The sequence below is a fragment of the Simochromis diagramma genome, unplaced genomic scaffold, assembly GCF_900408965.1.
Source record: "Simochromis diagramma unplaced genomic scaffold, fSimDia1.1 OVJJ01000330.1, whole genome shotgun sequence".
In the NCBI taxonomy this organism is placed as follows: Eukaryota; Metazoa; Chordata; class Actinopteri; order Cichliformes; family Cichlidae; genus Simochromis; species Simochromis diagramma.
In genome coordinates, this window is record NW_024386930.1 from 960,276 (window position 1) to 973,918 (window position 13,643).

Below are 13,643 nucleotides of genomic sequence, written 5' to 3' on the forward strand. Positions count from 1 at the left end.
GATGCTCTGCCTCTGTGGTCAAGTACAGACATAGGCCTTAAGCAACCATGAGCCACTGATAAGCGTGACAGATTAGGAAACATGCATACAGTTCATTAGTTAGACTCCTATGAGCCACTAATAGGAGAAAATGAGCACGCAATAAAGTGGACTTGTTAGGGAGAGATTGCCATCAGAGTTAAAACACTCCAACTCAATTTTTGATGACAGACACAGCTAAAAAAATGAGCGTTTTGTTGACACTGATGACAAAATCCTGGTCAGATACAGACAGACACATGCATACAACACACACTACTGCTCAAAAGTTTGTGGTCAGACTGAAACAGTCGTCTTTTAATTAATAACTTACATTTACTTTAACATAATATTACATGAAATTATCAGTAATGTTTTCACACATGTGTGTTTAATGAATCATTTAAGTTAAATCACCCATGATGCATTAGGAAATGTCTACACACTTTTATATGGGCCCATTTTTTGTAACCATCACTGCTGTGTGGACTGGTCACATGGTTATAAACCAGGTGAAAATTGACTTCAAACTTTTGAGCTGTAGTGTAGATTGCAATGATAGTGTATAGTTATCTATTACAGAGGAATATATAGAAGTATGAGGACAGGGAGACACTGTAAAAAAGTTATGAGCTGTCTTGCTGCAGAGAAAGTGGAGTCTGTCATCCTTGAAAAGCTCCCAAGATAGGCAGCTGGCAGGTTGAATGATGCTCTGCCTCTGTGGTCAAGTACAGACATAGGCCTTAAGCAACCATGAGCCACTGATAAGCGTGACAGATTAGGAAACATGCATACAGTTCATTAGTTAGACTCCTATGAGCCACTAATAGGAGAAAATGAGCACGCAATAAAGTGGACTTGTTAGGGAGAGATTGCCATCAGAGTTAAAACACTCCAACTCAATTTTTGATGACAGACACAGCTAAAAAAATGAGCGTTTTGTTGACACTGATGACAAAATCCTGATCAGATACAGACAGACACATGCATACAACACACACTGCTGCTCAAAAGTTTGTGGTCAGATTGAAACAGTCGTCTTTTAATTAATAATTTACATTTACTTTAACATAATATTACATGAAAATGATCAGAAATGTTTTCACAGATGTGTGTTTAATGAATCATTTAAGTTAAATCACCCATGATGCATTAGGAAATGTCTACACACTTATACATGGGCCCATTTTTAGTAACAATCACTCCTGTGTGGACCGATCACATGGTTATAAACCAGGTGAAAATTGACTTCAAACTTTTGAGCTGTAGTGTAGATTGCAATGATAGTGTATAGTTATCTATTACAGAAGAATATATAGAAGTATGAGGACAGGGAGACACTGTAAAAAAGTTATGAGCTGTCTTGCTGCAGAGAAAGTGGAGTCTGTCATCCTTGAAAAGCTCCCAAGATAGGCAGCTGGCAGGTTGAATGATGCTCTGCCTCTGTGGTCAAGTACAGACATAGGCCTTAAGCAACCATGAGCCACTGATAAGTGTGACAGATTAGGAAACATGCATACAGTTCATTAGTTAGACTCCTATGAGCTACTAATAGGAGAAAATGAGCACGCAATAAAGTGGACTTGTTAGGGAGAGATTGCCATCAGAGTTAAAACACTCCAACTCAATTTTGATGACAGACACAGCTAAAAAAATGAGCGTTTTGTTGACACTGATGACAAAATCCTGATCAGATACAGACAGACACATGCATACAACACACACTGCTGCTCAAAAGTTTGTGGTCAGTTTCAAACAGTTGTCTTTTAATTAATAATTTACATTTACTTTAACATAATATTACATGAAAATGATCAGAAATGTTTTCACAGATGTGTGTTTAATGAATCATTTAAGTTAAATCACCCATGATGCATTAGGAAATGTCTACACACTTATACATGGGCCCATTTTTAGTAACAATCACTCCTGTGTGGACCGATCACATGGTTATAAACCAGGTGAAAATTGACTTCAAACTTTTGAGCTGTAGTGTAGATTGCAATGATAGTGTATAGTTATCTATTACAGAAGAATATATAGAAGTATGAGGACAGGGAGACACTGTAAAAAAGTTATGAGCTGTCTTGCTGCAGAGAAAGTGGAGTCTGTCATCCTTGAAAAGCTCCCAAGATAGGCAGCTGGCAGGTTGAATGATGCTCTGCCTCTGTGGTCAAGTACAGACATAGGCCTTAAGCAACCATGAGCCACTGATAAGTGTGAGAAATTAGTGCACTTAATGCGGCGGTCCCCAACCCCCGGGCCTCGGACCGGTACCGGTCCGTGAGTCGTTTGGTACCGGGCCGCGAGAGTTGAGGCTCAGGTGTGAAATGTATGGTTTTCAGGGTTTTTATCAGTTTTCAGCGTTATTTTTTTTATCGTTTTTATCGTTAACTCGGTGTCCCTGGGTCTTTTCAAGTGTGTTATGAATAAATCTTCTTTTCTTCGGTACCGGTACTAGTTTTATTTTGTTGTATTTATCCGCGACACCTTAAAGGCCGGTCCGTGAACATATTGTCGGGCATAAACCGGTCCGTGTCGCAAAAAAAGGTTGAGGACCGCTGACTTAATGCATGTTTCCTAATTATATACGTATGAGCCACTAATAGGAGAAAATGAGCACGCAATAAAGTGGACTTGTTAGGGAGAGATTGCCATCAGAGTTAAAACACTCCAACTCAATTTTTGATGATAGACACAGCTAAAAAAATGAGCGTTCTCATTCATAGCATTCGTTTCGTGTCTCACTATGGGGGAACGCCTCCTGCGTGACCTCATCAGAAGCTCAAATACCATTACGCCAGCCCTTACAGGCTGGCTAGGTGACGCCCATGTCAGGAGGGGCCAGTGCCTCCCTATATAATAGGCTGACATAGCGTCAGATGTCATTCAAAAACCTCTTCTCGCTTCTCACAGAAGCCTGTAGACAACTGTGCTATTGGGTGCTAAAGCTAAACTGTCCACAGATTCGAGTGAACAACTCGGTCGCCGGGCGCTTTGTTCCCAGCTTTTCAGTTGTCCACTAGCATACAAGCAGTAGCAATACTGTTCTGTAGCTAGTGCTGGTGCCAAGTAGCAATACTTTCACCCAGGGAAGTAGCAATACTTTCCGAAAGCGAAGTAGCAACACTTTGCTAATAAAGGTACCCCTAGCTTCACCATCAGGTAGCAATACCCTTCGAGGCTAGCGGTTTTACACATTAGGTAGCAATACCTGTAGAAAAGTAGCAACACTTTTCACCCCACGCTAGCGAGGAATAGCAATATTCTCCGCACTCAGTGTCAGTCTCGCTAACGTGCGCAACCCTCTAGCTAACCATGGCTACGACGGCCAACGAAGTTGCAAAACTTTGTCCTTGCGGCAAGAAGATTTCTGCCTGGGATACACACCCCGTGTGTGCGGCATGCCTGGGCTTATCTCACGCTCAGGCTGCCCTGACGCCTGCACACGACTGTATCCACTGCGCGTCTTTCCCATGCAAACTACTCCGCCGCAGGCTAGCTCGCTGGGCTAACCTGTCGGGCGGCGACCCTTTGCTGTGTGAGGCTGCTGCGGCGCAAGGAGAAACTGAGATGCCCGGTAATTTGGCCGCAACGCCAGGGCCGAGCTGGGCAGAGGCAGACCCTCAGCCCATCGCGACCGCTTTCCCGTCGCTGGAGGCACACGGAGATCGTGTGTTTTTCCGCGATGCTGGAGTCACCTGGGGAGGAGATGCTAACGAGGACGGAGATGAGTCGGCTGACTCGGAGCTCCTGCTGTCTGACGACGGCGAGGAGGACGATTCCACCTCCTTGGCTAGCATCAGCTGGGCTGCAAAGCCCTCGGCTACCGGCGAGGTTGAAAAACCGACACCGCCGTCTCCCCTGGATCTCGACATGCAGGACATGTGCAAGCGCGCAGCCGCCAGGCTCAACATCCCGTGGCCCGCCATACAAACAGAGGTTGTAAAGTCTCGTTTTGACGGTAAGAAATTGCCGAAGGCGAAAAAGACGGGGAAGCATGTGTTGCCTGTTTTCCCTGAGCTACTCGATGAGATAGCGGTGACGTGGAAAGCAAAACCTTGCAGCGAGAAACACCCCATCGTGGGGAGCTCCCTGCTGGATTGTGAGGGGATGGAGTCTATCGGCCTCCGCCGGATGCCACAAGTGGAGCCGTTGGTGGCGAGCCATCTTCACCCGAAGACGTCTCTGTCCTCATCGGCCCCATCTCTCCCCTCCAAAACAGACCGCTTCCAGTCTAGCCTTACAGATAAGTGCTACAAGGCAGCGGCTCTGTCAGTGAGAGCCCACAACGCCTCTTCTATGCTAATGGCTTACCAAGCTGAGCTAGAAGAGGACATGACAGCTAACACAGATACCACAGTGTGGGAAGAAATCTGCATTATAACTGACCACGTCCTCCGCCTCCACAAGGTAGCCATACAGGCTACTGGGAGAGCCATGGGCCTCATGGTTCTTCAGGAGCGAGCACGCTGGCTCGGGCTCACCAACCTGACGACTAAGGAAAAAGAGGAACTCCTCGACACCCCTGTCGTCCCTCACGGTCTCTTCGGTGCGGCTGTTACATCCATGCAGAAGAGATGTGAGGAGAAAAAGAGAGATGAGGAGGCTCTGAAACTCTGCCTGCCGAGGAGGGCCCAGCACGCCACCCCAGCAGCGCCGCGCCAGTCATTCGCGCAGGCAGCGTCTCGCCCGGTCCCCGCTTTCAGGATTCCCAGAGTGCCTAAGGGGCCCCTAAGAATCCATGGACTCGGAAGCAGTCTCCCCAGGCCAGACCTCAAGCGGCCCCTCCTCCTCCCCCCGCTGCCGCGATCGTGAGGAGGAAGAAGCGGCTGGCCTGACAGCCTCTCCTCTAGGCGGGAGCGAACCCAGTTTCCCCCCTTCATGGGCCACCCTCCCGCCTCCCAGCTCCGTTCCAGAGCAAGTTCAACGGGACGTGTTCCACACGAGCACTTCTCTCATGCATTCTGTATTAAAAAAGCCCCGACACGCGCATCCAGGCAGTTTGCCGAGGGCGCTGTCGAGTGTTGCAAAACACATGGGAAAATCAAACATGCTGAAAAACGGAGCACCGTCTGCCATAACGCAGCCCGTGGAGACTCGCGTTTCCACGGCTGTGATGATGCAGATGAGCCCGTCACCTCGCTCGCCTGTGACAGAGGTGACGGGACGCCGAAATGGTGTGTGTTTCGCGTTGCGACCACAAGGGGGCGCCAAAACGCCATATTCGGTGGAGTGGCCGGTGAGCGCTCTGTCTCTCCACATGGAGAGCTGGGCCACCTGCACTCAGTCAGCATGGGTGCTGAGGACATTGAAAAAGGGCTACAGGCTGCAATTCAGTGTCGCTCCACCACAATTCAAAGAAATTGTTTACTCTCGTGCTCCGGGCGAGTCTGCCAGTTTTCCACCTTGAGAGACAAAGGAGCTATAAGAGTTGTCCCTCCCGAGGAAATGCACAGCGGATTTTATTCAAGGTATTTCCTTGTGCCAAAGAAAGGGGGGAGGGGGATGAGAGCCATTCTGGATCTCCGTGCCCTGAACCGGCATTTGAGGACATACAAGTTCAGGATGTTGACGCACGCCTCGCTGCTACGGTTTGTACGAGCGGGCGACTGGTTCACATCAATCGACCTGAGGGATGCTTATTTCCACATCCCCATATATCCCCCACACCGAAAGTATCTGAGATTTGCTTTCCAGGGGATGGCTTACGAGTTTGTAGTCCTGCCTTTTGGTCTCTCACTGAGCCCAAGGGTGTTTGTGAAATGCACCGAGGCAGCAGTGGCCCCGCTCAGGAAAAAGGGCATTCGGGTGGCCACGTACATCGACGATTGGCTGGTGGCAGCACCAACCCGCCAGGGAGCGACTTGTCACACAAATGCTCTCATACACCATCTGGAGAGTTTGGGTTTCCAGATAAACGTGGAAAAGAGCTCATTGACGCCAACTCAATGCATTACTTTCATAGGGCTCAGCCTAGACTCCCTTTGGGTGAGGGCTTTTCTGTCCCCGGAGAGAACGGCGGCCATACAGTCATCCCTTGCACTGTTTCGCAGAGGCAACACAGTGACCCTCAAACAGTGCCAGAGGCTGCTCGGTCTGATGGCTTCTTCTCTAGTGGCGATAACACTGGGACGCCTGCACATGAGAGGCTTTCAGCGCTGGGTGGGCTCGCGGGGACTGGACCCTCACCGAGACGGCCACCGTCGCGTGAGAGTCTCTGCAGACTGTTCACTCGCTCTCCGCGAGTGGAAGAGGCCAGGTTTCTTGTCTCAGGGCATTGCCATGGGGGCAGTTTCAGCCAGGAAGGTGATTTCCACAGATGCCTCTCTTTCCGGCTGGGGGGCCACCCACGAGGGCAGAACAGTGAATGGGGAATGGGGCCCTCACATGCGCTCCGCCCACATAAACTGTCTGGAACTGCTGGCGGTTCACCTGTCACTAAAACACTTTCTCCCTTGGCTGAGAGGTCATCATGTTTTAGTGAGGTCGGACAATTCCACCGTTGTGGCCTACATCAACAGACAGGGGGGTCTGGGGTCCCCCAAGTTACACACGCTGGCACACAGACTGATAGTCTGGAGCAGTGTCCACCTGCTGTCACTGAGAGCAGCTCACGTGCCGGGGATCTTGAACTTTGGAGCAGATCTTCTCTCCAGGGGCAACCCGCTGTATGGGGACTGGAAGCTTCACCCGGAGGTGGTGAAGCAGATCTGGCTGCGATTCGGTCAGGCGACCGTGGACGTTTATGCATCCAGGGAGAATGCTCAGTGTCCCCTGTTTTACTCGCTGCACGATCAGAGAGCTCCACTCGGGGTGGATGCTCTAGCTCACGAGTGGCCGAGAACCCTCCTCTATGCTTTTCCCCCAGTGGCCCTCATTTCTCCAACTCTGGCCAGAGTGAGGGAGAGAAGTCACTATATGATCCTGATAGCCCCGCACTGGCCAGGGAAACACTGGCTGGCGGAGATTTTTCAGCAGCTGTGCGGCCCTCCTTGGCCGTTACCACTGCGCAGAGACCTCCTGTCTCAGGCACAGGGGGAAATATTCCACCCCCACCCAGAGAGGCTAGCTCTATGGGCTTGGCCCGTGAGTGGTTTAACCTGAACACGGTGGGGCTCCCTCATAGTGTTATCGACACCATTCAGTGTTCTGGAGCATCGTCTACTCGGACGCTATATGAGCACAAGTGGCGTGTGTTTGAAAGCTGGTGCTTAGAATCACAGGCCATCCCTTTCTCAGTGCTCTGTGGCTGTGATTCTGTCATTTCTTCAGGCCCTGATTGATAAGGGTAAAGCCTTCTCCACCATCAAGGTGTATTTGGCAGCGATTTCAGCCTGCCATATTGGTTTTGAGGGAAAGACTGTTGGCCAGCATCCCTTAATTTGCCGTTTCATGAAGGGTGCGCGGCGTAACTTGCCTACGTCTAGGCCGTTGGCTCCATCGTGGGACCTTCCCACAGTATTGGCTGCGCTCTCCTGTTGCCCATTTGAACCCCTGGAACAGGTTGAGTTGAAATTTCTGTCCTTGAAGATGGCTCTTTTAATTGCTTTAGCTTCTGCTAAACGTGTGGGAGAGATCCACGCTCTCTCAGTGCATCAGTCATGCATTCAGTTCTCCTCGGATAATACGAGGGTCTGTGTGCGGCTCAACCCTGCCTTTGTCCCAAAGGTTGTCGGCGCATGTTCCCCTATAGAACTGCCGGCCTTTTGCCCACCGCCTTTCTCCTCAGAGGAGCAACAGCGGCTGCATACCTTGTGTCCAGTCCGTGCTCTGCGCATTTACATGGACCGAACCCAGAGTGTCAGACAAAGTGACCAGCTGTTCGTGTCCTGGGCTAAACCACATATGGGAAAGCCTGTGTCTAAACAGCGCCTCTCCCATTGGATAGTGGGAGCGATTGCCTTGGCCTATACTAGCGGGGGCCTTCAGCCCCCTGCTGGCTTACGTGCGCATTCCACTAGAGGTCTGGCAACCTCATGGGCTCTCTTTAGGGGAGTTTCTATTCAGGAGGTGTGTGCAGCTGCGTGCTGGACCTCGCCTCATACATTTGCTAGGTTTTACAGGTTAGATGTGACAGCGCCTAACCTAGCACATTCGGTCCTCAGTGCAGGTTCTTCCCGGGTGGGGGCCTCTCCCCTGTGAAGTGCTGTTGGGGACAGTTGTCTTCTTAACAGGCATGTCTGGCAATCCGGGAGTCAGTATTTCTCCCATAGTGAGACACGAAACGAATGCTATGAAAGAGAACTTAAGGTTATGTATATAACCCCGGTTCTCTGAGTAGCATGAGTGAGTGTCTCACCAGACCGCCCTCCTTGCTATGGAAGCGAGGTAGAGGTGGGCTTGTTTTGAATGACATCTGACGCTATGTCAGCCTATTATATAGGGAGGCACTGGCCCCTCCTGACATGGGTGTCACCTAGCCAGCCTGTAAGGGCTGGCGTAATGGTATTTGAGCTTCTGATGAGGTCACGCAGGAGGCGTTCCCCCATAGTGAGACACTCACTCATGCTACTCAGAGAACCGGGGTTATATACATAACCTTAAGTTTTGTTGACACTGATGACAAAATCCTGATCAGATACAGACAGACACATGCATACAACACACACTACTGCTCAAAAGTTTGAGGTCAGTTTCAAACAGTTGTCTTTTAATTAATAATTTACATTTACTTTAACATAATATTACATGAAAATGATCAGAAATGTTTTCACAGATGTGTGTTTAATGAATCATTTAAGTTAAATCACCCATGATGCATTAGGAAATGTCTACACACTTATACATGGGCCCATTTTTAGTAACAATCACTCTTGTGTGGAACGATCACATGGTTATAAACCAGGTGAAAATTGACTTCAAACTTTTGAGCTGTAGTGTAGATTGCAATGATAGTGTATAGTTATCTATTACAGAAGAATATATAGAAGTATGAGGACAGGGAGACACTGTAAAAAAGTTATGAGCTGTCTTGCTGCAGAGAAAGTGGAGTCTGTCATCCTTGAAAAGCTCCCAAGATAGGCAGCTGGCAGGTTGAATGATGCTCTGCCTCTGTGGTCAAGTACAGACATAGGCCTTAAGCAACCATGAGCCACTGATAAGTGTGAGAAATTAGTGCACTTAATGCAGCGGTCCCCAACCCCCGGGCCTCGGACCGGTACCGGTCCGTGAGTCGTTTGGTACCGGGCCGCGAGAGTTGAGGCTCAGGTGTGAAATGTATGGTTTTCAGGGTTTTTATCGGTTTTCAGCGTTATTTTTTTTATCGTTTTTATCGTTAACTCGGTGTCCCTGGGTCTTTTCGAGTGTGTTATGGATAAATCTTCTTTTTTTCGGTACCGGTACTAGTTTTATTTTGTTGTATTTATCCGCGACACCTTAAAGGCCGGTCCGTGAAAATATTGTCGGGCATAAACCGGTCCGTGGCGCAAAAAAGGTTGAGGACCGCTGACTTAATGCATGTTTCCTAATTATATACGTATGAGCCACTAATAGGAGAAAATGAGCACGCAATAAAGTGGACTTGTTAGGGAGAGATTGCCATCAGAGTTAAAACACTCCAACTCAATTTTTGATGACAGAAACAACTAAAAAAATGAGCGTTTTGTTGACACTGATGACAAAATCCTGATCAGATACAGACAGACACATGCATACAACACACACTGCTGCTCAAAAGTTTGTGGTCAGTTTCAAACATTCTTGTCTTAATTGTAAAATTATATTTGCTTTAACATAATAGTTTACTGGCAACTGGCAAAGTTTACCAGTAATGTTTTCACAGATGTGTGTTTAATGAATCTTTTATTGGTTAAATCACTCATGATGCATTAGGAAATGTCTACACAGCAGTGGCGGCTGGCCCATAGGGGGCGCTCGGGCTCCGCCCCCCCAAATGTGGAGGAGTAAAAATATATATTTTTAAAAAATTCATCAATGATAGTTTTACTATGTGTGTGCCCATATACAGCCAGGCGTATTTTAACATTTTCACCAGCTGACTCATTAAAGTTCAACCAACAAACGGTGTTTTTCTTCTTCTGGGGCGCTCGTCAAAGCGCCCTTGATATGCAGCGAAATAGCCTATCATTAAATGGTTGCCAGGGGAAAATAATAAATATTTGACCTATCAGCGTCGCTGAATTAAATGGTTTGGGGGCGCTTAAAATTGCGCCCCTGCAGAAAACGCGCGAAGATTTGCTGTTCTAGAATTTTACCTCAGTCAGTAGCCTAAGTGAGCTATAAGGTCAGAGAGAGACGATGGCAGCGGTATTGTTAACGGTTGAGGCACAGCCTCCCCCAAATTCGGTTAGATCGCTTCTAACCTACCCTTTTGCCAGAAGGACAATGGCAGAAAAACTGCAAGTTAAAGAGTTGGGACCTGACAAGCCCGAAATTCAACTAACCCAGGCAACGAAGGAGAAGTCAAAAGCATACAACAGGACTTTTTGTCGGAGTTGGTTCCAGCGCAAGTCGTGGCTGACAGGCTGTGGAACAGCTAATGCACTTTTTTGTTTCCCGTGCATACTGTTCAAAAGTGACAAGTGTGATTTGACGTGGACACAATCTGGACAAACCGACTTAAAGCACCTCTCCGAACGAATCAAGAAACATGAAAGCTCACGAGTTCATATGGACAACAGTGTAAAGCTAGCTGTGCTAGGGAAAACTAGCATAGCGGCGCAGCTAGATGATGGACATCGGATTGCTTTAAGAAGGCACAACGAAGAGGTAGATAAAAACCGTCATATTTTATCTAAAATCATCGATTGTATTAAGGTCAAGCCAAGCTTTCTGTTGTGTGTTGCCATCTAGTGGGCATGAGGTATCACTGTATGAGTTAATCACCTAGCAACAAATTAAAATTGTGTTGTTTGATGTACTCATTAAATGGGTCATTTTAGTCGATATCATAAAAATTGCCCCCCCTGAGATTTTTTTCAGGAGCCGCCACTGCTACACAGTTATACATGGACCAAATTTTAGTAACACTCACTCTTGTATGGACACATGGAACACATTTGATTTAATCAGATTACAAACAGAAAATGGGATGATCCATCACAAACCTCGATAATTTACTGTTTTTAATACGCACACTGATTTTGGTTTGTGCTGATATCTTTGGAAACAGGTTTCTTGACTGACAAGTTTGGATGTAACATCACAAACTGACATCTGGTGGCACGATGTACCAAATGAAAATGGGCCTCAGTAGATGTCATGGTTCCCTTGCCCTCTTTTTCTGGCCTGCTTCTTTCTCTCTCTCCTCTTTCGGTGTATGCCTGTGTTCTTGTCCGTGTTCTTGTCTTTTTTAGGGAATGCTCCTCCACCTTCCCATCCCTCAGTCACTTGTGAAGAATCAGCTGATTACTCGCCTGTTCCTCGCGAGGTCTTCATGCTGGCTTCTAAACAACCAGATCATTGCAGTACCAAGGTAACGTATCATGCCACAGTCATGTCACATTTTCCATCAGTTCTTGCCTTTGCTCACTCTTTGTTTCTGTGCAGACGTTTCAGCGTTACGGATCTCCACGACCTTCTGTGACAGTGTCTGAGTGTGCCTCCAGACAACCTTCACTACCTCTGCCCTGTCTCCTGGAGCCCATAGTGTTTATCCTGTATTGATAACTATCTGCAAATATACCTGTAAGACTTTACCACAGTGTCTCATCATCATTCTGTTGTTTTCATAACAGTACACTGTAGAAATAATGGACTGTGTAATAGGTATTGAGGTCATAGTGAATGTAGTTTATTAGTGTGTGTCGTAGTATGATTTTGTTGTTGATAGGATTTAAGATTACAAAATAGAAAATAGTCCTGGGATGGGAACAAAGAACTGGGGTGCAGGGAAGTGGGGCAGTTAACCCCCAAACACAGGACAGTAGCAAGATTTACTGAGGGTGAGGGGCAGACAATTGCCAATGTACATTACCTTAAAAGGAGATGGGGGTCAGGGTGTCAGCACCCCAGGCCACTTTACCAGTGTTTTTCCATTGTGGGGGATTTACTGTAGAAATTGGAGACCAGAGACTATAACTGTAATTGTTGTGTGAAACCCTTCAGATCAGCCTTTAGAGTAGGACTGCACAGGATGCAGTGTGCTGATCTCCAGATGCATCTGTAAGGAAAATGGGTAATAAAAGGATTGTGTGAAATTTGGAAACATCTCTGCGTGATCTCTACCAAGACAAAAAGAATCGGAGAGACCGACGTCTCAACAACACTAAGTAGATATTCCACTAAATCTCATTTGTGATTTATGATAAATGTTACCGTTAATTATTTATATTTCTTTACGCTTCTGATTAATTTAGTAAAACATCAAAAGATTTTCACTGTTGACAGTAAATAAGACATTTCTAATTCTCTATAGACTTTTGAGCTGTAGTATAGATTGCAATAATAGTGTATGGTTATTGTTTATAGCAGATGAAATAGAAGTATCAGGACAGGGTGTGAATAAAAGTTATGAGTAGTGTTGCTGCAGAGAAAGTTGTTCACTCTGGTGAGGTCTAATGAGTCTAATGGGAGGCTGACCCTTCAGCTTTCCTGTCCCTGTCCTGTTTAACCAGAAACGCTCTCGTCTTTTAACATTAAACTCATAACTTTCCTTTTTGATCAGTCTTACAGCTGCAGCTGGATCAGCTGACCCTGTCCCATCCTTTAGTTATGCTGTTATTGGCCACAACTGCTGATTAACTTCCCATCATGCACTGAGCACTTCTGTCTTTTACTCTGTGTGTTAATATATCACTACTGCGTGTCAGTAACGTTGGTCCTTTTCCTCCCATCATGTGTTTTGTCTTGTCCTCGTATGCTCTTGATTTTTTTCTTATTTTGTCTTTTCTGTCATCCCCAACCAGTTGCTCGTCCTTGAGCCTCATTCTGCTGAACATTTCTTAAAAGGGTTTTTTCCATCCCACCATCCCCAAGTGCTTGCTCATAGGGGATTATTTAATTGTTAGGGTTTTGTCTCTATTATTTTTAAGGTCTTTTATTTATTATATTTAACAATTGTTATTTTAAAATGGTGCTACATAAATCAAATGTATTCAAATTAAACTCCCAGGTTTGTTTAGGACTCACAAAGCAAACATGTACTAGAGAATGAGCTAAAGCAGCTCAAATTAGTTTCAGTGTTTAAACTGTCATTTGTATTTTTTCAAAGCAAAAGCCAATGCTGTCGCCACTGAGTGAGCATCAGCGCACTCTGCAGTTTGTGTGTAGAAGCCAAAAAGCTTACAGCACCTGGTATTCCCAGGCGGTCTCCCATCCAAGTACTGACCAGGCCCGACCCTGCTTAGTTTCCGAGATCAGACGAGATCGGGCGTGTTCAGGGTGGTATGGCCGTAAGCGAGAGCAATTGCATGTAGAACGCGTTTTGTGGGTGGCAAATGTCACACAGTTTGATATACGCTTTTGTGTTTTGCAGTGAAAACATGCAAACCTCCATTATTAACTGCAGCTTCAACATTGAGCTGCAAAAATGTTTTTCCCGCAGTAACATCTCAATAATAACACTTGCTATTTTATTACAGCACAGTGTTAAAGTGACAGAGAGCACACAGTGTGTTAGGACGATTTGTGACATCTCCTAATGCGTTTTTATGAAGGTACGT

General features: G+C 46.6%; 1 long non-coding RNA gene and 1 other non-coding gene across 2 annotated transcripts; one reads left to right on the forward strand and one right to left on the reverse strand.

The window, feature by feature from the left end:
* Positions 1-2,456: 2,456 nt before the first annotated feature.
* LOC120736782 lies at positions 2,457-8,971 on the forward strand. Its single transcript, XR_005696606.1, has 2 exons — positions 2,457-2,733; positions 8,567-8,971. It is a non-coding gene; the product is annotated as an uncharacterized LOC120736782 (long non-coding RNA).
* A 4,289-nt stretch (positions 8,972-13,260) lies between these two features.
* Positions 13,261-13,379, reverse strand: LOC120736814. Its single transcript, XR_005696613.1, has one exon. It is a non-coding gene; the product is annotated as a 5S ribosomal RNA (ribosomal RNA).
* Between the last annotated feature and the right edge of the window lie 264 nt (positions 13,380-13,643).